Consider the following 25,333-nt stretch of genomic DNA (forward strand, 5'->3'; position numbering starts at 1 on the left):
GACCATCTCCAGTGATAGAGAATTCGGAGACACATGGATTATAATAGAGAGTACGTCAAAGTTTATAAGGAAAATTTAAAGTCTCAAACCAAACTCATGGCCATCGAGTCAATTCTGACTCATACCCACCCTCTATGTGGATCAGAGAAGGGAATGTCATGGCATGAACGAGGGGGTGCCTTCCGACAGCCCACTTGCTGCCACGCAGTCACTCAGCCCCACGGGAGCCACACGTTTCTGCTTTTGAAAATATTGACAACGAATTAACTTTTCTATAGCCTTTGCTTATATCCCAGCTACTTCCCATCATTTGTGTAATTAGGGTCATAGAACTATGCGAGCGATTACCAAATTTCCACCAGGAAATAGTGAGGGAGAGCACCCAGGGGAGTAGGGGGTCATCTCAGAGGGGATGGCATGGTGCAGTATTTTGGAAAAGTTGGCGTTTAGGACATCGTTAAATGCCGTATCGTAAGGAAGAGCTTTGTCCTGATCCCGCTGAACAAAATTATCCATGCAATGAGGTACAAACATCGCTTCCAGTTCCCGGTTCCTGAACTAGTCCTTTTGCTTCTCTGTCCCTACTCATGACGGAGAACGTGAATTTCTTTTAAAAGTAAACTGTCCTAGAAATATCCCATTTCTTGGTGGCACAAATGGTCCTGTGCTTGGCCACAAAACAAAGGGCAGTGGTTGGAATACATCTGGAGAGGAAAAGGCCTGGCATTTTGCTTCTGCAAGGTCTGCAGAGTTCTACTTGGCAAAGGCGAGACTGCGTTCACAGAAATGGCTCACTGACAACGGCCAGAACTCCGTGAGTGTGCCAGGGCTTGGGGCAACTGCCTCTCTTGCGCGCACGCTTGCCGTCTCCAGGCTCGTTTCTACCAGAACCAGTTCAACACGCAGTTCTGAATATGCTACTTCCGTTCTAAATAAATGGCTCCCAAATAATTACTATGCACGGAATCAACATCTTCAATTTAACTCTCTTTGAACCGTGACCAGAACTCTCTCTTCATCAGTCCTTGCCTCTCCAATCACAGCTGGAGCTGGAGCCCTATTCTCCCCCCCATACCCCCCCTCATTTTTAAGAGACCATACTTCCCTGTTTGTTTGCTTTTTTCCTGTATCAAAGTAGGTGCGAAGGGAAGACAGTGCAGAGCCCCTGGGGTAGGAAAATTGGGGGAGGAGGTAGAAAGGAGAATATGTCTCTAAAGGAGGGGAAGAGGTGTATCATTAAGGCAGAAAAATATTCTCTGTCAAAAGCTGAGGGGAGGGGTAGCTACAAGCCACAGAGATGAGCGCAGAGGCTAAGGCACAGCATGCCTCCTCAGTGAGGAGGGGGCGCGGTCCTCTCCACTCAAGTGTCCAGAGGAAGGGAATTGGTAGGTTCTCTTCCATCTCTGGGTCTTCGTCCCGGTCCAGCCACTCCAATGCCTAATCCTTCTCCCTTATCTAGATAAGGGTCCTTCAGGGCCCGGAAGACAGAGATTCGTTTTTGTGGGTTAAAAACCAGCATTTCCAGCAGCAGCTGTGCTCCGAACTCTCCACCTCGGGGACCACTGACTCCTCTGGGCAGGGCCCTTTGGGGGAAAAGGCTCCCGGGGCAGAGATACGTCTCGGGCCAGGCTTCCTCTGGGGGCAAGCCGAACAGATAAAAATTGTTGCCTAGCTGGTCAGCTTCAGAGTGCACAGAAGAGAGGCTTCCGACGAACCATCTCTGCAGAGATCAGCCAGCACTGCTTGTGGCCACCGGAGTTGCTTATGCAGCTTGCGGAGGGACTTCGGGAGCCCTGCACCAGAATGTAACAGCCACAGGTGTAAGGGCCATCTGGGAGCTGGAGATTCTGGTCACGCCAAAGGCAGCCGGCTTGACCGTCCCATTACTTGTCACCAGAATGTTCTCCGGCCTCAGGTTGCAATTGGCACGCAGGACATCAAGGCCTCTGAGAAACTGCCCCATCAGACCCTCGAAGTTCTCCGAGGGCAAACCTGGTGAGGGGCCTATTCTTAAGCAAAGCTACCTCCTGAGTTGTGCATCCCTTTCTGTTCTGTTCATTCAGGCCTTTCTTCTCAGCAATCCTTTGACACAAACGACCGCTCAAGTCACAAAAAGCAGTGGTTACATCTCTGTTTCCATCTCAGTTTACCTCTTAGGAGTCTCCCACGCGCCCAACACTTTTATTGGCACACAATTCTCATATCATACAATCGAACAGTTCAATCGTTCAATCACATCAAGGGGAGTTGTATTCAGTTGATTAATTCCTCCTTCTTGCAGTACTTTCTTTCCTTGCTTTTTCATAACAAGTTCTTAATATTCTGCCTACTCCCTCATCTGCTTTTCATGAACTTCTTTGATAGCTCATGCCCTCTGAGATTTCCCCAATCTTGGGGTGCTCTCGCACTCTACCTGTGGCTACTTTCTCCATCTAGACATCTTAGGAGTAATCCTATCCATTGTCTTGACTTTAATATCTATGCACAGAGATGGCCACATTTATCCATGGTAAGCCCTTGGACAAATGCCAGACATCGATTTCTTCATTTGGCAACTCGAATTTGATGTTTCATATATTGAAACTTACCATGTACAAAATAGAACTCTTCATTTGCCACTCCCCTTAAATTTACCTTGTAACTTGCTCCATATTAAAGTTTTAATTAAAACATTTTAAATTGAAAGATCATTCTATCGGGGGGCTCTTACAACTCTTATAACAATCCATACATCAATTATATAAAGTATATTTGTATATATGTTGTCATCATTATTTTCTAAACATTCACTTTCTATTGAACCCTTGGTATGGGCTCCTCTTCACCAACCCCACCCTCATGATCCCTTGATAAATTATACATTATTGTTATTTTTATATCTTACACCAACCACTGTCTCCCTTTCCCCATGGTTTCTGTAGTTCGTTCCTGTGTTCGTCTGGGTAGACTAGAGAAACAAATTCATAGACACTCATGTATATATAGGAAAGAGCTTTATATACAAGAATAATTGAACAGTGAGGAAACATTGTAGCCCAGTCCACATCAAGTCCATAAGCCCAATATTAGTCCATATGTCTGGTACCAATCTATAATGCCCTCTTCTGACTCACAAAACACATGCAATGACATAGAATGCAGGAAGATCACAGGCCAGTGGGTAGAAAGTCTTGTGGATCCAGTGGCATTGTAAGCATCTTAGCGCTGGCAGGGGTCTCCATGTGGCTTCTGCAGCTCCCAGGGTTCTGGTTGCATCAGGGTAGGTCCATGAGGCTTCTCAGAAAGGTCTCACAGGGAGTGAGCATGAGTCCCGCCACCGCCACCAGTGAACTATTTATCTCCTTAGCATCTCCAAATGAGGTCATCAAGCTACTGCCTGATTGACAGGCTAGACTCCACCCCTTGACACCAGATTATGTAACTACCACAGTCCCCCTCGTGTGTGTCTATGTGTTGATCATTGCAACTGGTTCCCCCTTCCTTCCCTGCTTTCCCTGCCTTCTCTCTACCATCCTGGTATTGCTACTCTCATTTCTGTTACTGGATTCCTTTTGTTCTGAGCTTTTACCTCTCATCTGTACTTGTGCACATACTCTGGTCTAGGCTGCAGTGAAAGGAAGGACTGGGGTCATGATAGTGGGGGGTGAGGAAGGCTCAAGGAACCGGAGGAATATTGTGTGTTTCATGGGTGCTATACTGCGCCCTGGTTGCCGCATCCCTTCCTTGTGACCCTCTGTAAGGGCATGTCCCATTGTCTACAGATGGGTTTGGGTCTCCTTTCTTCGCCACATTTGCTTACGCACGCATTTTGTTTTCAGTGATTGCGCTGGGAGAGTGAGCATCACAGGGTGCCAGGTTGTTAGAACAAAGTGTTCTCGTATTGAGGGAGGACTTGAGCAGAGGCCCGAAGTCTGTTTAGGAGCCCCTCAAATAGACTTCAGGGTAGGAGGGGCAGATCCTGGAATTCCCCCAGGACCAAAGGGGAAATAGTCATAAAGGTCAACAGACAGACCTGGAATCATGTATTTTTTTGGTTTCTTTTTTGCTAATTACTATTATCTTTTTCCTTTTATCTTTTTATTCAATTTTTTTCTCTTTGTTTGGTCTCTGATATTGTTGGTTTGCCTACATATATAAGATAGGCATGGGAAGAAAGTTCGAGGAGAAAGCAACAGGACTGATGGTTCAGGAAGGACTTGGGTGGGCTAAGTGGGGGAGAGAAGGAGGCAGGGGAAGGGAGCAGTGAGCAAACCACACCATAGAGAGGGGAACAACTAGGGAATTAAAATCAGCAATGAGAAGGACATAGAGATCCTGCAGGGTTTGGAGCAACAGCAATCTAGCTGAGAGGAATTACTAAGAGGAAAAAGAAGGGTGAGCATGATGGTGGGGCAGGAGGAAGGTAAAAGGAAACACAGGAATGATCTAGGAAACAACGCTATGGAGAGAGGTATAAGCGTAGGTGTATAGAGCTTAAATTTTAAGCACTAGGGTTTCAGAAGGCTACCATTACAGTGAAAGCCCCAACTCCATCTGAGTCTCTAGGGAGATTAAGGTGCCATTGAATTTCTTTCTGACCTTTAACTAGCAAAGTATATATCTTTGCTCTGAGACAAAGTACATTATCACAAAATCAAACTCACTGCCATCCAGTAGGTGTAGACTCATAGTGACCATACAGGGAAAGGGTTGAACTGCCATTTTGAGTTCCAAAGACTATCTGTTTACAAGAATAGAAAGTCCTATCTTCCTCCCTAAGAATTGCTGGTGGTTTTGAGAAAAATCTCAGTCCAAGGCATAACCACCAAGCTACCAGGGCTCCTCCCAGGGTACATTGAAAGTGAATTCCTACACTCCCCTAGCCAAGGAACAGGGGGAAGGCCTTCCCTCAAGGGCTTTCCTAGCTGTGTCTTTGGTGTAATGGGGTACTAGAGTCTCATGGTCATGAGTCATACTCTGAGCGTCCTGGTCAGAGGCCCTCAAAAGCAATTCTGTCTAGCATTTTGCATGCTTCCCAATCATGGTCTTACTGCTGCTTCTGTATTCCCACCTGCAGATGTATTGATGTGTTGCCAATCATGCTTTTGTGTCCATTTGCCCTGTACTCCCATGTCCTGCTTAAGCAGGCAAGCTCACTACCATGAAGTTGATGCTCACTCATATTTTCTTACAAATCCTTAGGCATCATTACGACCTCCCACTCATGGTCTCCTTCATCGGGATGAATTGTTTCCTTTGTTGTCCTGTTTAAGAAATAATAAATGTGTCTTTACCAATGATATTTGAGATCTGGGGTTTCTTTTGTCCCCTACCTTTATCTAACAGCTCCCAATTTGACCTCTATTTCAGTTAATGGCCACTTCTCTTTTCTGTATTTATTAAGCTCTGGTTTAGCCTGGTTTTCCTCTCTTAGATTACTAACATCAATGAGCTAATTCTCTGTATTTAATCCTCTTCATTTGAAACATTCCCTAGATTTTGTGGAATATACCCTGATTAACATAGTATTTTTAATCTGTTTGATTTTCTGTCCTGATTGTTACAGGCTTGCATTTTCTCAGATTCATGTACTTATTCAAATGTTACCACCATACTCTATATTTATGAAAAAATGAATATTGATAACACATTGAAGACATTTTTGAAATCATTCATATATATGAATCATTTGAAATTTCTTTTTGTAATCTACACTGTTTTGTGATATATCTTTGTTGATAAGTGTTGAACAAGTTCATTAATTTTCCCAACTATATGCTATTGTTGAACAGACTATAGTTTATTTATATAGTCTTCTACTGATTTACTTCCATTAAAACTATGAACCAATCTGCAATCAATATACTTTTGAATGTATCTCTTTGAGCCCACTTTCTAAGTTCATTGCCACAGTGCTTTTGATACGTCTTTCTTGTTTGAAGTCAGGGGATGTCATTTTAGCTACTTACTATTTTTGGTTTAGCAGTGCATTCCAAGGAGGTAAATGAAAGCCATTTTTTTAGGATTTGCTATAAATAATTATCTAGTTTTCATATTTTTGGAATAACATACTCTTGAATTTGTTCACTATTTTACTCAGATTTCTCAACGAAATTACCTCTTAATTGATGAGTTCAATTGGCCTATTTCAGTTTTTCTTATGCTTTGCTGCTTGATAGTTGACACACTCTCTCCCCTTTTCAGTCAGCTTATGTCCTCTTCTCTTTGCTTATAGTTAGACGGCACCACCCACCCCTGAGTCACCGTTAGCTATTGCTGCCTCTGACTTTTTCCCTATTAACTCCTCCACTCTGTGCTTCCTGGGATTTGTCTGTAGTCATTTTCTCTTATGTAGTCTCTGTGCTAGTTAGGTTTATGTCAAGTTGAGTAGGACAGGATTCTCCCATGATGCCATCTAACATAGTGTGGTCAATTCCACGATTCAATTTTTGACAAAGCACTTAAGCAGCTGTGGGGAGAATAAAATTAAAAGCCCAACTCACTTCCATGGAGTGGATGCAGGCTTTTAGCAACCCTATAGAACAAGATAGAACTTCTCCTGGGAGTTTCTGAGAGTGCAACTCTTTACAGGAGTAGAAAGCGTTGTCTTTCTTCCCGTGTGGCTTATGGTTTTGAACAGCTGACCTTTCAGACAGTAGCTGTAAGTGCAACCACTTAATCTGGTCACAGACTTGATATGGCTCAGGGAAGTTTCACTTAGAATGTGGCCTGTGCTTAGTATAAGTTGACAGTGGATGGAAGTTAGCTTATTCTTACTGCTGAATTTGGATCCTGCATTGCTTCATCAACCTCCTATTTAAAAAAATCCTGCCCATCAAAGGAGCAATCATTAGATTCATTTGAAACGTGGATTCATTTGGCTGATCTCAGATTCATTCACCTGGGCATCCACCAGTCTGTGGTCTTCTTGTTTCATCATCTTGCTTCTTGTTCATTAGCTCTTTCAGCTTTGGAGGTTAGCTTACATCTGGCCCATGTTCATGAACTGAACTGAACTTGATGCCCTTCTACAATGGTATGAGACTTCTTGATAAGAACCTCTTTCTATATGCATGCAAGCTTCATTGGTTTTGCTTCTCTAGAGAACCCAGCCGAATTCACTCTCCCTAAGGAATTGCATGAACTATCAACTTTGGACATGTTAGCGGGAAAGACCAGTCCCTGGAGAAGGACATCTTGCATGGCAAAGTGGAGCGGCAGTGAAAAAGAAGACGGTCCTCGAGATGGATTGACACAGTGGCCACAACATGGGCACACACATAAGAACAATTGTGAGGATGGTGCAGAAGAGGGAGGCGTTTCTTTCTGTTGTAGTTAAGGCTGCTATGAGTCAGAACCAACTCAATAGCACCTAACAGCGACAGTAACAAATATCAACTTTTACTTGATGCTTCCCAAACTCTTCATTTGAGTATCTCCTACTCTCTAATCTATTTTAATTAATTATTCAACATTTTCATCTGGATGCCCAATAGGATCACAAAGTCAGCGTGTATATGCTTAAGTTCATTACTTTACTTCCAATTCTCATTCACTTTGTTTTAATTATCCATCTTACTGTCAAATTAGGAGTTGAATTTGGCCAGCAATGTGGATGAGCATCTCAGAGTCAAAGACATAGACTTTACCCAATTATACATATCTATCTCTTTGTATCTGGATCACATTTCTTATGTACCCATGCACTTTTCTTTTCAATAGTATTTCCAATGTCTGTGTTTCTTACATTGAGGTACTTTGACCCTTTCCAATTCATGGAAAACAGCTGTACAAAGTATAAGACAAAGGATTCTGAACTCAGAATCTTCATTTAGATTCATTCTTTCTAGGAGTACTAAATAAGTTATGATGTACAGAATTTTTAAAATAAGGACATAAGATAATATTTTATTCTAATAAAATAACTGTAAATTGTTATCATCAAACAATTCTTTAAAGGAACTTTTTGGATCAATGGACTGCCCTGGTTCCCGCATGGGAATATTTGTTCTTCATTTCTCCCAGCCTGTGCTTTTCTGCAATGCCCTGCACATCAGCATTCTGCTCACTCCTTACAGTTCAGGTCAAATGCTGCCGCTGCTGTGGAGCGATGCTACTCTGAATTAGAATTAATTATTGCTTCCTTTGTGTTAATAAAGCACTGTTTTTTTGTTGAATTTTGTCTTGTGCTTTATTTGTTCATAGGCAATTTGATCCCTACTGTTGAATCTTGTTTATTTTTTCTTGTATTTTAGTTATATATATATATATATGTTTCTTCATGAATTATATAGCAGGTAATTGTCTACTCTTTGTAGCTTCGCTGTACCTAGCTCATTTTAGGTGCCAAATGCATATTATGAATTTAATCCCTATTAGCAGATAAATAATATTCTACAACTTTTTCTTTATACTTTTGCAGCAGGTACAAAAAGAGTTGATTTTTTTCCCACTCAAATCATATCCTCTACCTTTAAAGCTAGAAGAACATGAGATGTCTCTCCATATTATTCTTTTTCCCTATGTAATTTCATTGTTTGATTGTTGATAGAATTAGTCTGTTAACCTTTCAAATGAAGATAAAAATATAAACACAAAGCAACTATATTACTTTTATAAAATAACTTTACTTTAAAATATAGGATTATATGCTATACTATAATACAACATTACATACATGTGACATATTTTTCTACACATGTAAAGGAAAACATTTTTTTGCATGCAATGAATTACACTTGACAACTAATAACTTATAGGAACTGAACTTGTTGAAAGCAATGGAAACTACATGATTTACTGAACACAACTGAATGAAAATAAGACTTTTTACCTTTTCTCTTTTAGTGTAGTACTCTAAGGTCTTCCACATTTTCTATTACAGCTCGCTAAAATGCGTCAATAAATCTCTACATTTTACTTTCCGTGCTACTTTATCGTTCTCTTGGACATCTGCTCATACTTCGTCCTTTGAGACTCTTTTATAGCCCCTCTCCCCAGGATCGCCTGGTACAGCTGATGACCAAAAAGATGAGGAGAGCAGGGATGTTACCTATGACTCAGTCATATTAACTTAGATCGAAAGTGTTATTCGGTTTTTACCCCTGGTGTCACCTGATCCTCATTGGAATCTTACTTTACTCAGGAAGCCTAGGAAGAACAACCTCTTTGGGACACGTAAAAGGCCACGGTCCAACTTCTTAGGGCTTGAATCGAACCGTGTCTGGAGAACAAGCATGGTTCACAAATGTCAGTTCTAATGCAGAAAAAGGTAGACAACTTGGCACATGGTGAGCATGATCCGTAGCAAAAAGGCTAAGCCCCCTGAATATACTGGTATGTTTAAAGTTCAATATTTATGTTAATATTTATAAAATTAAACCTGGATCCAAAAGGCATTGGAAGATTACAAACTACCCTAGCAAAACGTATTGGCAGCTGTGCTTGACATGATTGAAGGGGACGCTTTGTTGCTCTCCTTTTGCTCTCCCGTAGTCCCGTGTATCTAGCACACGAGGTGGCCTCAGGCCTCCCCAGTCTGCTAGCAATGAGGCCACATTAACATTCACGCCTGCTTTTGCTGCATGCTGACATTTACCTGTACCACTGTGAGGCCTCAGTTCCTTCCTGTCCCCATCTCAAACATCTTATTTCTCCAACATTTATTTCTAAGCATCTCTAGGAGCAGTCTCATGAGATCTCTGGATCAACAACATTAATCTACTTTTGTCTCTTCGATGTCTGTTGCCTGTGAGTCACTAAGGGAAGTGTCTCACCATTGTCACTGTTGCCAGCACGTTACTGTGCCTAAGTTCCTTCTGTCGCCCTCTTCCTAATTATTTCACATTTCATCACTGAAGCTGTCCAGTCTGTGTAAACCCAAATATCAGGGTGCTCTAACCAAGGGCCCCCCGTTTCTGCCTTCAGAGGGGGGAGGGAGGAGGAAAGGAAAGTGGCTTGGTCATGGCCAGGCGCGCAGAACCAACCTCACCACTTCTTCTGCGACTCAGAATAAGTTACTAAAACTCACTGAGCCTACTCTGACTCTTCTGCAAGTGGGGATTGATAAGAATATCTATTTTAAAGAGTTATAATGCAAAGCAAACTCACTGCCACAGCTCGATGTTGACTCACAGCTACCCAACCGGACAGGGGAGACCTGCTCCTGTGGGTCTCTGACACTGTGACGTTTTACAGGAGTAGAAGGTCTGTCTTTCACCCAAGGAGGGGTTGGCGATTTCAAACTGCTGATCTTGGGATGAGCAGCCCAACAAGTAACCGCTATGCCACCGGGACTCGTTCAGAGGGTTATGACAGAGGATTGAATTAGTTACCATTTGCAAAGTATTTATTCAGTGCTAGTGAACATTGGATATTATTACCATTTGTTATTAAGGCTACAAAATTATCTTTGAATTTTATATTCATGCTTTATTCCAGAGTTGAATTACTCCACGCTTCTCTGGCTATCTTGAAGCCACAGACACCATCTCGGGATCCAGGCCCTCGAGTTCAATGGGTCCGTAGAACAGCCCGTTCTGCCGCCGTGAGACCGATCCTCGACACTGGCCCTCCGCCCACTGGGGCATGGGTTAGACTGCTAGCCACAAGGTGATCACTTTGAAACCACCAACTGCTCCATGGAGGTAAGATGAGGTTTCTACTGACGTGTAGATTTAGTGCTGGAAACCCGTCCGAACGGCCTCGATGGCAGGGAGTTTGATTTGGGGTTAGCTGCTCTTACGGCTTTCCTGCTCTCCCACTCCTCCCAATCCGCCGCCACTCCCCTTGGGATTTTTCCGAATTGTCCTTCTCACCTGCTTTCTTTATCGTCCAGCCATGGTCTGCTTCTGGACGTGTCTGCTTAGCCTCCCTGCGCCAGTCCTCTCCTGTTGTCAACTGTACCCGCTTTCCGGAGACGAGAAGCAGATGGGTTGTGATGAATACCATCTCATGTGCCTACACTCGTTCGGTAACAGGTGGCTGCTCCGTCAGCTGGGGTCTCCTTGAGGACACCCTCCCGGCCTCCCTTTGACCATGCATACGCTCGTCCAGATGGCGACTTGCTTCCCCAGAGTCCTGAATCAACCTAACAGGAGATGGCAGGGCTGTGCTCATTTTGCCTGGGGCTTAATACAGGCATGGAGTTTTATTTATTTTTTGTCCTCTTAATTCAGGAAAAAGGAACAAACCTTATGTGAAAATGATGTTCACAACGTGGTTTTAAATTCTCTCACAGGAAGTCTAAATTTGTGTGATTAAATTAGCATTCATAAATGCCAAAGCAAGAAACCAAATTAATTTGTTTTTGCTGTTGGAAAAGAATAAAGATATCTTTGAATCATCTAATGTATTAGATTTTTACTCTGTGTATCTTACTTCTGTTTAATGCACTCTGGCTACATTAAAATGGAGGCAACTGAATTTATTATGTAAAGATAAATGTATAGGTTAGGTTCACCTTGGTAAGATGGAAGCAAGTTGCTTTCCCCTAAGGTTAAAACAGCTCTTCTACCTTGTATTCTGGAAGTAACCTACTTTCAACCAAATTACGGCTTCAAGAACAGTACACATTTGCTTGAATTCATCTCTGCCTCTATCGTTTTCCAGATGCATCTGTGCAAGCCCTGATTAAAGTCTTCATGTTGCTTGAATGCCTACTATCCCTGAACATTAGAGTAAGAAAACCTGGAGCCAATGTCCCAGAGTTGAAGGATAGACATTTTTAAAGTTTAAAAATAATATGGCTTTATTTAAAACATATCTAGTCATTTGTAATCCCTGTAAAAGGAATCACTTATGGACGATTTTTCAAAGAATTAAGAAATCCCAAATATAAAGTCTTCTAATCTTAATCTGTTAAACATTGGTGTAGGTCGGGTTCACTAGGCAAGCAAACCTGGTGACACTTATAAAGGTATTTATATTAAGAAAATGCCTAACAATTATAGACGTGAGCATGTCCAAGTTCAAGCAGGATTCAAGTCTGTGAACCAGACGCTAGGCTAGAGGTTTCTCCTGACTCATGTAGCTTCAGTGAATAGTAATTCCAAGATCAGTAGGAAGACCACATGATGGTCTTCTGAGTGGCTGCTGAGACAGACAAATCCAAGATTAGTAGATCAGGCTTGTGGCTGCAGAAGCAAATTAATTCACAGTCAGCAGGTCAGATGACGGGGCCCAGAATACTCCCAGGATCAGTAGGCAATAGGGCAGAAAATTGGCTCAAGTCCACAGAACCAGAGGTTGATGAGCCAGATACAGGAGACAGATTCAGCAGAAAGCAAAGCAAACTTTCCCACAATGTCCCATTTATATTGGACGTAGGACACACACCCTAGGAAACATCCTTTCCATTGCATCCATCTGTGACCTTAGTAAAGATGTTGCATAACACGTTAATCTTGTTTCAAAGACTGGCTGCTCGTAGTAGATTCCATTATGTAGTTAACTACACTGTGTTAGATCACATGATAAATCATAACTACCAAACCACTGGGAATCTTGCTCCAGCCAAGTTGACACAAAACCTATCAGAAACATTAACTAATTTAGAACCACAAAGAGTGTAAGTTCAAGAAGATATTTTATGTGCATATACATTTTTCTCCATCACCTGTCCGTCAGTTTGTCCTACTGTTGTGGTTCTGTGTTGCTGTGATTCTTGAAGCCATGTCAGTGGTATTTCAAAAACCAACAAGGTCACCTACAATAAACAGAGTTCAGCAGAGCTTCCTGACTAAGCACAGACTATCAAGAAGGAAGATGCTGTCCGCTTCTGTGGAGTGAACCACTGAATACCTTATATATTGAAGCACAGCACTGTCACATACGGAAAACCCATTAACATCAACAGAACATGGTCAGAGACAGTTCCAGAGAAAGAGTCTCCCAGGTCAGAGGGCACGGCCCTCACATTATAGCTGAAGTACTTGGGGAAGACTGCCTTCTCAGAGCAGAATGGACCACAGTGATGCAGCTGGAGTAAAGCTTTTGTGACCTTCCTTTGCTGATGAGGCGCCGCTGAAAAGGAGAAGAAACACTTGCAAACACCAAGAATAATTGGAAGATGAAATGTAACAAGTATGAATCTAGGAAAACTGGAATTTGTCTAAAATGAAATAGAACTTCTAAGGATGGATTTGCTAGGTATTAGTGAGCTGAAATTAACTGATACTGGCCTTATTGAATCAGAAAATCATATAATTTACAATGCTGGAAATGAGAGATTCAAGAGGCATAGTGTCTCATTCATCATCAAAAAGGATATTTTAAGATCTATCTTGAAGTGCAATGCTGTCTGTGATAGGGTAATATTTATCTGCAGGCAAGTAAATCCAATAAATACTATTATTCAAATGTATGCAGCGATCACAAAAACTAATGATAAAGACATTGAAGAATTTTATCAACATCATTCTGAAATGAAACTAAGATGCATTCATAATTATTGGTGATTGGAATGTAAAAGTTGGAAACAAAGAAAAAGAAATAATTGGAAAATATGAGTTTTGTGATAAAATGAAACTAAAGATCAGGTGATAGAGTCTTATATGACCAATGGCTTCTTAATAGCATATACTTTTTTCAACAACACAAATGGTGACTCTACACATGGACTTCTCTAGATGGAACACACAGAAATCTAGTTGACTGTATCTGTGGGAAAAGACTATAGAGAACCTCAATATCAGCAGCTAACATGAGGCCAGGGACTGATTATTGGAAAAGACCATCAATTGCTCATATTTAAGTTCAGGTTGAAGTTGAAGAAAATTGAGTCCATGACACCCCAAATAGGATCTTGAGTTCACTCCACCTGAACTTTTAGCACATCTCAATTATAGGTTTGGCATTGAGCAATAATGACAGAAGACCTGATGAGCTGTGGGAAGACATTGAGAACATCATTCATGAAGAAAGCAAAGGTCATTAAAAAGGTAGGAAAGAGGGTGTCAGAAGAGGGTGTCTATGTGGGTGTCAGAAGAGACTCTGAGACTTGTTCTTAATCACAGTGTAGCTAAGGCACATGGAAGAAATATTAAAACCAAAGGGCCCAACAGAAAATTTGAAAGGCAGCTTGAGAAGACAAAGTAAAATATTATAATGCAATGTGAAAAGACCTGGGGTTATAAAATCTAAAGGAATAATGCACTCAGCATATCAAACTGAAAGAACTAAAGAAAAAAATTAAAGCCTCAAGTTGCAATATTGAAGAATTCTTTGGAAAAAATATTGTCTTAAACAGGAGGCATCAAAAGAAAGAATATACAGAGTCCCTGTACCAAAAAGAACTAGTCATCATCAACTGCTTCAGGAGGCAACATACGAGCAAGAACCAGCAGTACTGAAGGAAGAAGTCCAAGTTGCACTGAAGGTATTAGCCCCAAAGAAGGATCCAGGAGATGATGGAATATCAGTTGAAATGCTTAAACAAGCTTATGCAGTATTGGAAGCATTCATTGGTCTATGGAAGACAGCTACCTGGACAACTGAATGGAAGAGAGCCACATTTGTATCCACTCCAAAACAAGGTGACCAAGCAGAATACTCAAATTATAGATAATATCATTAATATCACATGAAGTAAAATGTTGCTGAAGATGATCCAACAATTCAGAAGAGGATATTGATCAAGGGATATCTTTGCTTATGTCAGTTGTGTCTTGTCTAAAAGCAGAGAATATCAGAAAAAAGATTACTTGTGTTTCATTGAGTGTATCACAAAAAAACTATGGAGAGCCTTGGGAACAATGGCATTCCAGAACACGTCTTATGTTTATGCAGAACTTGTACATGGATCCAGAGGCAGTTGTGCAAATAGAATAAGGGCATGCTGTGTGGTTTAAATCAGGAAAGGTGGACATCAGGGTTGCATCCTATCACCATATGTCCATATGTATTCGATCTGTCTACTAAGCAAATCATCAGAGACGCTGGATTACATGAGAAAACATGCAGCGTCAGGCTTGGAGGGAGGCTTACTAACAACCTGAGATGTGCAGATGACACAACCTTGTTTGCTGAAAGTGAGGAGGATCTGTGGCACTTGCTGACGAATATGCAATTTTCTTTCTGAATTACAACTCAATACAAAGAACAGCAAAATCCTCACAACCGCACCAGTAGGTAACGTCATGATAAATGGAGAAAATAGTGAAGTTGCCAAGAATTTTGTCTTGCTTAGGTCCACAATCAAGCTCACGGAAGCAGCAGTCAGGGGGTCAAAGGACGCATTGCACTGGGTAAATCCGCTGCAGAAGGCTTCTTTAGGGTATTGGAAAGGATGTCATTTTGAGGACTAAGGTGTGGCTGACTCAAGCCATGGTATTTTGAATTGCCTTGTGCATGTGAAATTGGACCCTGAAGATGGAAGACCAAAGAAGAATTGATACATGTTAATTGTGATGCCAAAGAAGAATACTGGAAGCACCATGGGCTGCTGAAAGGGAAAGCAAATCTGTCTCGGAAGAAATGGGACCAGAGTGCTACTTAGAGGTAAGGGTGACCGTCTGACATACCTTGGACCGGTGGTCAGGAGAAGGAGCGTGCCAGAGGGGACAGAGTGGCAGCAGTAATGGGCCGAACACAGCAGCCATTGTGAGAATGGCGCAGAGGGTCGCAGTATGTCAGAACTGACTTGATGTCACCTAACAACAACAACGTATCTGTACAACTGCGTATTTTTAACAGATTAGTTAACATATCAATCATGTACCATACAATCTAATGGTTTAATATATTTTCCAAAGATTGTTCAATTATCACCATAATCAGTTTTAGAACATTTTCATCATTCTTGTGTCCCTTGTTGTTAGCTCGGTGTTACCACCCTGTTTCCTCTGCTATAACCCTAAAGAACTATAAATGTATTTACTGTCTCTATCGATTTACCTATCTTATATTTCATATAGAGAAAATCATACATAAGAAATTGATAATGACAACAAAGTGCAACACAGAAAAACCTCAATTCAAGAGAAAGCAGAAGTTAATAGAAACTAGAACCTATTAAAATAGTCTAAGGGAAAACAAATGATAATATATTCAAATTTAACTTAACTAGTACTGAAGTAGTCTACTCTCCAATGCACTCTGAGCAGAAGAGTATTTATATAGCTGGTCAATTTTCCAAGGGAATTCTATGGAGGCCTAATTCTGTGTAGGCTCTGAAAATACCTTTTAATCTTTAATTTTTATCCACCATCTTGCACAAACCACGTGCTCAGATGTTAAGCTCTAGTACAATCTTCTCTTCTGAGCTTGAATTTTATTATTTACAATCCTTGGATTACATGGGCTGGTGTGTGCCTTCACTGTGAACAGAGCATCTCCTCATTTAAATGGCTGCTTGTTTTATGACAAGCCTTTAAGATCCAAGACTCTTTTCTTTCTGATAGCTGGGCACCATCTGATTTCTTCATTACCATTTGCTATGGCACCACTGTCTTCAGTGTGCTCTTCATGAGGCAAGTATTGAGAAAGGGCCACATCATCAAAACTATTTGTCCTTTGATTAATGCTTATGATTGTGAGTTCAAAATCCATTTGTGTATCTAATGTTTACATTTCTAACCCTAGTTCCCACTCTAGAGGCAAAATCATCACCATCTGTGAAATAATTTAAGTAACCTGCATGAGACATTGGGTAATTCTCATAATAGCATAATTTATCTAGGCAATGGCACAAACTTTAAAGCACTTTAAAGGAAAAATATACATATGTGGGAATGCTTTTTACACTTAAATACATGGGATGTTCACTTGTACAGGATATAAACTTCAGTAATTTAAAGCTGCTTAAGAAAAAAATGAGGGCTAGACACAGGGCAACAATTTCAGCCACATTGATTCACAAATGGAAAATCACGTCTGCAGGACTAACACATGTCACAGAAGACAAGGTGGGGTGAAATTGGCCAGTACATGGCAGTCTTCAGTTGCCAATTAATGGGAAACCTCAAAAGCCAGAGATTTGAGCCAACGTCCACGAGCATCCAAATGTCCTACTTCAGGCTGCAGGGTTCTGCTGCTTCTCACACTGGGGTGTTTCAGCTTTAACTCCAATGGAGTGTTTACGTTCCTTTCTTTGCAAGAGTTATGTTTAAGGTAAAGTCCTGTCCCATAGTGGGGTTTTCAAATCACATAATTCTGATGTGGATTATGAAAAGTGCTGTCCACCTTGAAAGACAAAATCTAAAATCCAGGTGGTCTGTACCATTCAGCCAGGGTCACTGAGTGCTAAAATAAACTTGGTCAAAAAAATGCATGATTAGCAATATTATACTGGGTGGGTTCTTGAATTGAGAGTCTATGTACGTAATGGTAAGCCATACAGTGAAGTTTCTTTCGACAATTAAAAGAAATTAAACACTGACATAAAATAGAGTATGGATGATTTTTCAAAGCATTATCCTAATGGAAAGAAAGCAATCCCAAAGACTACATATTATATAATTATGTTTATACAAAATATCCAGAATAGCTGAATCAATAGCAATAAAAATTAATTAGGTTGTGTTTGCAAATGGAGGTGGGAAAAGTAGGGGACATTGAGAGTAACTGCTAATTGGTGTGGGCTACTTTTTAGGGAGTTGAGGATGTTCTAAATTTAGATTATGGAGATTGTTGCTCAAAACTGTCAATATACTAAAAACCATGGAAATACATACTTTTAGACTAGTATTCAAATTATGTCTCAATAAAGTTGCTAAAATTATCATGATATGTTGGTGCTTTGTAGTCCATGTGTCAGGTGACGTTCTCTAGAGAAGCAAACTAGAGATGTTTCTGCATGTGTATGTAGGCATAACTTTACATCAGGCACATGGTTCACTTAGCCGCAGAAATGGGTAAGCCCAAGTTAGTTTCAAGTCAGATGTTAAGTTGGAGGCTTCTCCTAACTCACATAGCTTCAACAGCTGATAAACCAAGCATCAGCAGGAGCACCACAGGCTACAGATTCAGACAGATTCAAGGTCAGCAGGTCAGGTTTGTGACTGGCAAAAGTGAATAAATCCAAGGCTGGCACAAGCCAGAAGGCAGGCTGCTGGTGGCTCCAGGATCCAAACGCAGGACAAAGCAACACACTTTGCTGCATGGCCACATGGATACTAGGTCTTCAGAATGCAAACATCATGCTGTTTCCGTTATACTGTGGTGCTCTTTAAATTCATCCTGCAGTTATTAAATTCCAACAAGCTTCTTATACTTAATCTAATTTGTGCACATGAATGAGCACCACAATTTTTGCAAAATCTAAAAAGAATTGCTTGGCATTATACACAGGCCACAGGATAAAACGGAATTTGGCTAAATTTTCTGTGAGTCAAGTGAAAGAATTGCCTATTAGTTGACTAACGTTATTAATTCAACCATGATATATCCCATATTACAAGGATCAACTATCTGGAACTGAGGAAAAAATGCCTTTCGCTAACAAAACTCTTTAGTAATTCCTGGCTTCCCACCACTGACCTTTTGTTGGGGAGCACAGCACTGTTGTCACTGTATAGTCAGAGCTCCTTATGCATCTCCATATGCTACAGCGCCCAGACGATAGCACACGGCGGACTGAAGAGCGAAGAAAAAGAGTTACAGCGTAAGTTCCTGGTGCAGACATATAACCAGACATGTAATTTTAGCTAAGTTCAATTTTTTATACATCTCACTCCCAGCCTTTGTCTGTCAGTTTGTGTCTTATAACATGACTTGCATGTTACTATGATCCTGGATGCCAGGCCACTGATATTTCACCTGCCAGCAAATGCCCATAGTGGACAGGTTGCAGTGGAGCTTCCACACTAAGCAAAACTGGGAAGAAGCTTCACTTCTGAAAACTAGCCCAGTGAAAACCTTCTGAATCACAGTCTGACATAGCTTACACTGTGCTGAAAGAAGAGTCCTTTTGGTTGGAAGGCACTCCAAATAGGAAAGAAGAACTGCCTCTTCAAAGTAGAGTCAACAACAAAAACATAGATGCCGTCAAGCTTTCAGGACCTACATTTGCTGATGAGAAGAAAAATTTGCAAACTTTCATTAGTGATTAGAGTGTGGAATGGACAAACTATGAATCTAGAAAAATCGGAAATAGTAAAAAATGAAAGATACACTTGGATGCACAGTAGGTCAGGTGATTGTCTGATTCAAATTGTCATATGCCAGTCCCTTTTAGCTGACTACTATGCAAACATGACGAATTGAAGAGGGATGGCAACCATGCACTGTCAGAAAGAACATTTCAGAATTTATCCTGAAGTACAATGCTGTCAGTGTTAGGATAATATTCCTTCATCTACAAGAAAGATGAGTTATTATGACAGTTATAAAAATTATAAACCAACTACTAAGGCCAAAGATGAAGAAATTTAAAATGTTTAACAATTTGCACAATTTAAAATTGGGCAAATATGCAATGGCGATGCATTGATCTTTACTAGTGATTAGAATGCAAAATCTGGAAACACAGAATGATTAGAAGTAGGAAAATATTAATTTCATGGTAGAACTGATGCAAAAAATCATATAATAGACTTTTACAAAATCAATAATTTATTCATTGGAAAATGACCTTTTTAATAACACTGACAACTACACAAAGGGCCCTCGTTGCATGAAACGCACAGGAATCAAACTGACTTCCTCTGAGGAAAGAGACAATGGAAAAATCAATGCCATCAGGCAGATAGGACCACCCACTTTCCTATGGAAATTTGAGTCAAAGCTGAAGAAAATTAAAACAAGTCATGAGAGCCAAAGTACAACTTTGAGTAGCTCCCACCTGAAATGAGAGACTATCTCAAGCATAGATTTGATACTAATTGAACACTAGTGAAAAAAGCAATAAGAATTTTCAGATGGCATCAAGGACATTGCACACGAGGAAATTAAAAATTTCATTAAAAAGAAAGGGCTAAAATGAATGTCAGAAGAACTCTTAAACATAGAAGAGCTAAAGCAAATGTAAGAAATGATGAAGCAAAAGAGCTGATACCAGCTGATACCAAAAGAGCTAAACAGAAGATTTCAAATGGTGGCTGATAAGGAAAAGTATTATAAAATGAACAAAGACTTAGTGTTGGAAAGCTAGATGAGAAGAACACACCACACTTGACATATCTGAAAAGAATTGAAGAAGAAAAAAATTCAAGCCTTCAGTTGCAATTTAAAAAATCATTTTATTAGGGACTCATATAACTCTTATCACAATCCATACATCCATCCATTGTGTCAAGCACATTTGTCCATTTTTTGCCATCATCATTCTCAAAGCATTTGCTTTCTACTTGAGCCCTTAATATCAGCTCGTCATTTTCTCCCCTCCTTCCCTACTCCCCCCTCCCTCATGAACACTTGATAATTTATAAATTACTATTATTTTGTCATATCTTACACTGTCCGATGTCTCCCTTCACCCACTTTTCTGTTGTCCGTCCCTCAGGGAGGAGGTTATATGTAGATCCTTGTAATCAGCTCCTCCATTCTACCCAACCTTCCCTCCACCCTCCAGGTATCGCCACCCTCACCACTGGTCCAGAAAGGATCATCTGTCCTGGATTCCCTATGTTTCCAGTACCAGTGTACATCCTATGGTCTAGCCAGATTTATACGGTAGAATTGGGATCATGATAATGGGTGGAGGAAGAAATTTAAGAAGTAGAGGAAAGTTGTATGTTTCATCATTGCTACCCTGAAAACTGACTGGCTCATCTTGCAATTTTTAAGGATTCTGTGGACAAAACATTGAGTGATATAGAAAGCATAACAAGAAGAGAGAAATCCAAAGATGGTACCAAAATTATTTATCATACAGTCAGCCATTTTAGGAGGTAGCATATGATCATGAACTGATGGTATTGAAGGACGAAGCCCAAGCAATGGCGAGCAGCAAGCTTTTCCAGAAATTGACAGAATATCAATTGAGATGTTTTTTGAATGATGCAACACTGCATTATTTGCCAAGACATTTCAATGACAGCAACCTGGCCGAGGAACTGGAAGAGATCCTTAATTGTGTAGTTGAAATTATCAAGCAGTATCATTAATACCACACACAAGTAAAATTTTGCTGAAAATAATTGAAAATGATTGTAGTAAATACAACAAGGAGATACTGCCAGAAATGCTAGGGATATCATTATCATGTCATGATAGAAGAGAATCCCAGAAAGATGCTTACCTGTATTTTAATACCAGTGAAGGCATTTGCAAAGGCATTTGACTGTGGATTATAATGAATTATGCATAACATTGTGAAAGGTAGGAATTCCAGGCACTTAATTGTGCTCATTGTTTGGGCCGGGTCCAGATTAGGCAGCTGCCTCCAGCTCCTCAAAAGGATAGAAATTCAAGGCCCCCATTGCCAGCCTCTCAGGAGGATAAATGACCTATTGAAGTATGCATCTTCTGCCCCAACATTCCAAGGAGCTTGTCTCTCCACCAAGGTTGTGCAGCCCCTGTCCCAACAATCCAGGGAGTAGGTGGGTCGGTAAACAATAAAGGCACTTCCCATGGATCGCATCTTGACTCAAGGACCTGCAGCTGCAAGGAAAAATATCTCTCTTCTTTTTGTCAACGTCTACCTCCCTATCTCGAGCCCTGCATGTATATCTCCCACGGCCTCACCGACAAGCTGTGATTTCCCTGAACCAACTCGTTGGGTCTTGGAACCTCCCAGGAGCTCAAGATGCTCCTGTCCCTTTCTCTGCTCTCCCTTCCAGCCCGGCAGCTCTTTCCCTGCCCTAATAAAGCCGCTCTTAACCTCACATTCTTTGTCCCAATCCTATCTCCGTCAGTGTCTCAATGTTGACCTCTCACTCATGTATGCCCTGGACACAGACCAATGGGACAAGATGACACTGTATGGTTGCAATTAAGAGAGGTGTGGGTCAGGGTTGCGTAATTTCACTGTAATTATTCTTTCTATAAACTGAGCAAATTATTTCAGAAATTGAGCTATAAGAAGAAGGCCATATCAGGACTGGAAGGAAACTAATTAATAATCTGAAATACGCAGGTGATGCCACATTACATGCTGAAGCAGAAAGGATTTCAAGCACCTTGATGAAGCTCAAAGACTGCAGTCTTCAGTATGAGATGTACCTCAACATAAAGAAAGCCCATGCTCTCACAACTGGACCAATAAACATCATGATACATGCTAAATGAAGAAACTATTGAAGCTGTGAAGGATTTCATTTTATTGGGAACCAGTCAAGAACGCAAACAACATATTGCATTGAGTTAATCAATTGCAAAAGGCCTTTGAAAGCGATAAGGAGCCAAGATGCCTTTTTGAGGATTAAGGGCCACCTGACTCGACCCAGAGTACTGTCAATTGCATAAAATACTCATGAATGTGGAACCACGAGTGAGGGAAATAAGGAACTCTGGTGTTGGCAATGAATATAGCATACCAAAATAAGGACTACCCCTGTCCTGAAAGAAGCGCAGAGTATGCTCGGCAGGAGCATTCTGGTTGCACTTTCAGCGAGAATTCTTCCCAGGTCCTATGAGTATGACAGTAGGAGGGACCACTTCCTTGATGCCATGCTAAGTAGAAGGTCACTGAATAAAGGGAGACCTTCAACAAGATAGACGGGCACAGTGGCTGCCCCAATTGGCTCAAAGCTAGCGATGATGGTGGAGATGGCACAGGCCTGGCGATGACATTCTTCTTTTGTACCCGAGGTCACAGTGATTCAAAACAATAAGAATACAACATTTCACTCCTTGCCACAAATATCTAAACAAAGCGGTGATGATTTTACTGTCGTTCGGGGGAAGTGAGAGCAGGCGAGGGGTCCGTACAGGAAATGAGCTGGCTACGATTTCCCGAGAGGACACGCAGCATGTTTGGCTGCAGTTTCTTTACAAAGTACTGCTTTCAGTGGGGACACAGCACTGCCTAGAATGTAAAATAAAACCATCAGTTCTCTGTGACCCTATTCCAGGATAATTTGACTAGAAATTAATAGCTGCCAACTGGAGAGAGTTTGCTGGCACTAAGGTAAAATGATGTGTGATTCTTCCTTCAGGTTACTCATATTGCAAACAGCAGTTACACCCGAAGATTAAGGTACCGACTGGAGTGGGGGAAAGCATTTTAATTTACACAATTATTGCCTTTTCTGAGGTCATGAATTTGGTTTTCTAGATATTTAAAAGTGCTTCCTTACTCAATTTCTAAATAGCAAGTAAAGCTAATGATATGGTTTCCATGACTTTCTAATAAAGAATTCAGTGTTTTACATTTAATGGGGTTTTTACACATTTGAAAATTATTCTATGAGGACCATTGAAAACAATAAAGACAAACAAGCAGAAGACCCAAGGACACATGCTCATCTTATGTTGAATGCACTGGTAGAATCTGTTAGGAAAACAATCAGACTGTTATTGAAAGACATATTTCACATCTATTTTCTCCCCTCAGACACTTTTTTTCTGCATGCTCATGCTGTTTAAGAACAAAACCTTTTTTAATTCTACATGTACGTTCTAGTGTGCGACTGACAGCACCAATTGTTCTAAATCTCTGAACGCGTTGAAGGAACCATGAAAAAGTTGTATCTTTTCGCTGCTTCACTTCGCCCAAGCTGTTGTTTATCGAGTGCCTTCCTGCGCTTGATTCCTGAGTGTGACCTCACTTCTCTTTGCTTCTCCAGCTGTCGATTAGATAGCTACTTGTTTTGTATGTGCAGAATGAGGCTCCGGGAGGACAGAAACTGCCAAAGGACACTCAACTGTTCCAGACTCCTCAAGCCGCGCAATCTCATGTCTCATTTATAAAATGTGGCTATCAAAATGTATTTCTATGAATTATTTAGAGGATTAAGTCAGCCCATACAATGTATCAAAGAGCAAGGATGTTGCTTTGCGAACTAAGGTGCACCTGACTCACGCTGGGATTTGTTCAGTCCCCTCGTACGCCTGGGAAAGTGGGACCATGAGGAACCAGGGCTGGCGCAGGGCTGACAGCTTTGAATTGTGGTGTTTTCGAAGAATGTTTAACAGACTATGGAATTCCAGAACAAACAAAAACTTCCCTTATATTCTTCAGACATGTCCTCAGGAGGGACCCACCCCTGGAAAAGGGCACCCTGCTCGTTGAAGAAGAGCATCAGAAGAAACAGGAAGGGCCTCTGGAAGACGGCTGTAAAAGTGGACTCAAACGCAGCAGCAGCTGTGAAGATGTCACAGGACTTTACCCACGGAGCTGCAGTGAGCCAGAACTTCTCCATGGCGCACACCCACAACATATAAAGGCCTAGGTAGGAGGAACTCAGAAATGTTAGTCGGTTCCATGCTTCTGAGAAATCCACTGACTAGGAGCAGTCACAGCAGCCTGGCTTGAGTAGCCTTTGCATTTGAATCGATATGAATTCTCCGTAGGCGATCTTGAATTCATGTTTATAGGAAAGCAAGGCCACCCTGTAATACTTTTAATGTACCAAGAATTCTCAATACACTCTTTCACCTGATACTTTTAAAAGGCTTACGATAGTCTCAGGCCTTATACTTAGTATGTGGTCTATGTAAACTCTGACTAATTAAAGATGCAGGGTCTCAATGAGTCACAGTCACCTTGATGGCTGTAAATTTGAAATTTTTGTTTTAGTAAAGATGAGGGGGATGATATTCAGAGTGTTAACATAACAGCCAAAGTCACAAGATTGCCAGTTAGGGAAGCTAAATAACGTGTCTTCTGTGTTCAGTATGTCATTAAAGATCTCTCCTGAGGGGTGGGGACGTAGTAAAGTTGTAATGTCCACATTATTCAGATTAGCTTGAGCCCATGGTTCTTGCTGATCTTAATTTCCTTTAGAGTATGTGTCTTAAATAGAAAAATATGACTCTTATGGACAATATAGAATCAATATTAGTGATCATTTTGGAAGCGAGACAATTTATGCTGATTGGTTTGTTGCATCACCCAAACATCATTCCTATATTTTCCAATTACATTTTACATTTCCTTGAAGACTTTTTACCACTCTAGCCATATACCAACATAAATTTGCATTTATTTCACTTCAGAAAGGTGAATTTCCTATTATAAATAATTTAACTGAAAAAAATTTACATGAATTGAATTCTCGGCATTTCATTTTAATGATATTGGTCGTGGAAAGTAAACAGCAACGAGCTTGATGAGATTTTCGCATCTTGTCATTGAAAGAATTTTAAGGTAAGGTCAGTTTTTTTTTTAAAGAAGTAAGATGGTTGCAGTTCAGTGAATTACTTAACACGGCCCTTCCAGCTATATTCTTTATTAATCGTACTAAATGACTGAGCATGATTATGCAATTATGAGGTGTCTGTGGTACACCAAAAGGGTTGGATAGCTTGTTGA

At 40.8% G+C, this 25,333-nt stretch overlaps 1 pseudogene; it reads right to left on the reverse strand.

The window, feature by feature from the left end:
* Positions 1 to 1,360: 1,360 nt before the first annotated feature.
* Positions 1,361 to 24,221, reverse strand: LOC142436787 (cyclin-dependent kinase 4-like; annotated as a pseudogene).
* Between the last annotated feature and the right edge of the window lie 1,112 nt (positions 24,222 to 25,333).

This window comes from Tenrec ecaudatus, unplaced genomic scaffold (genome assembly GCF_050624435.1).
Source record: "Tenrec ecaudatus isolate mTenEca1 unplaced genomic scaffold, mTenEca1.hap1 Scaffold_63, whole genome shotgun sequence".
NCBI classification, from domain to species: domain Eukaryota; kingdom Metazoa; phylum Chordata; class Mammalia; order Afrosoricida; family Tenrecidae; genus Tenrec; species Tenrec ecaudatus.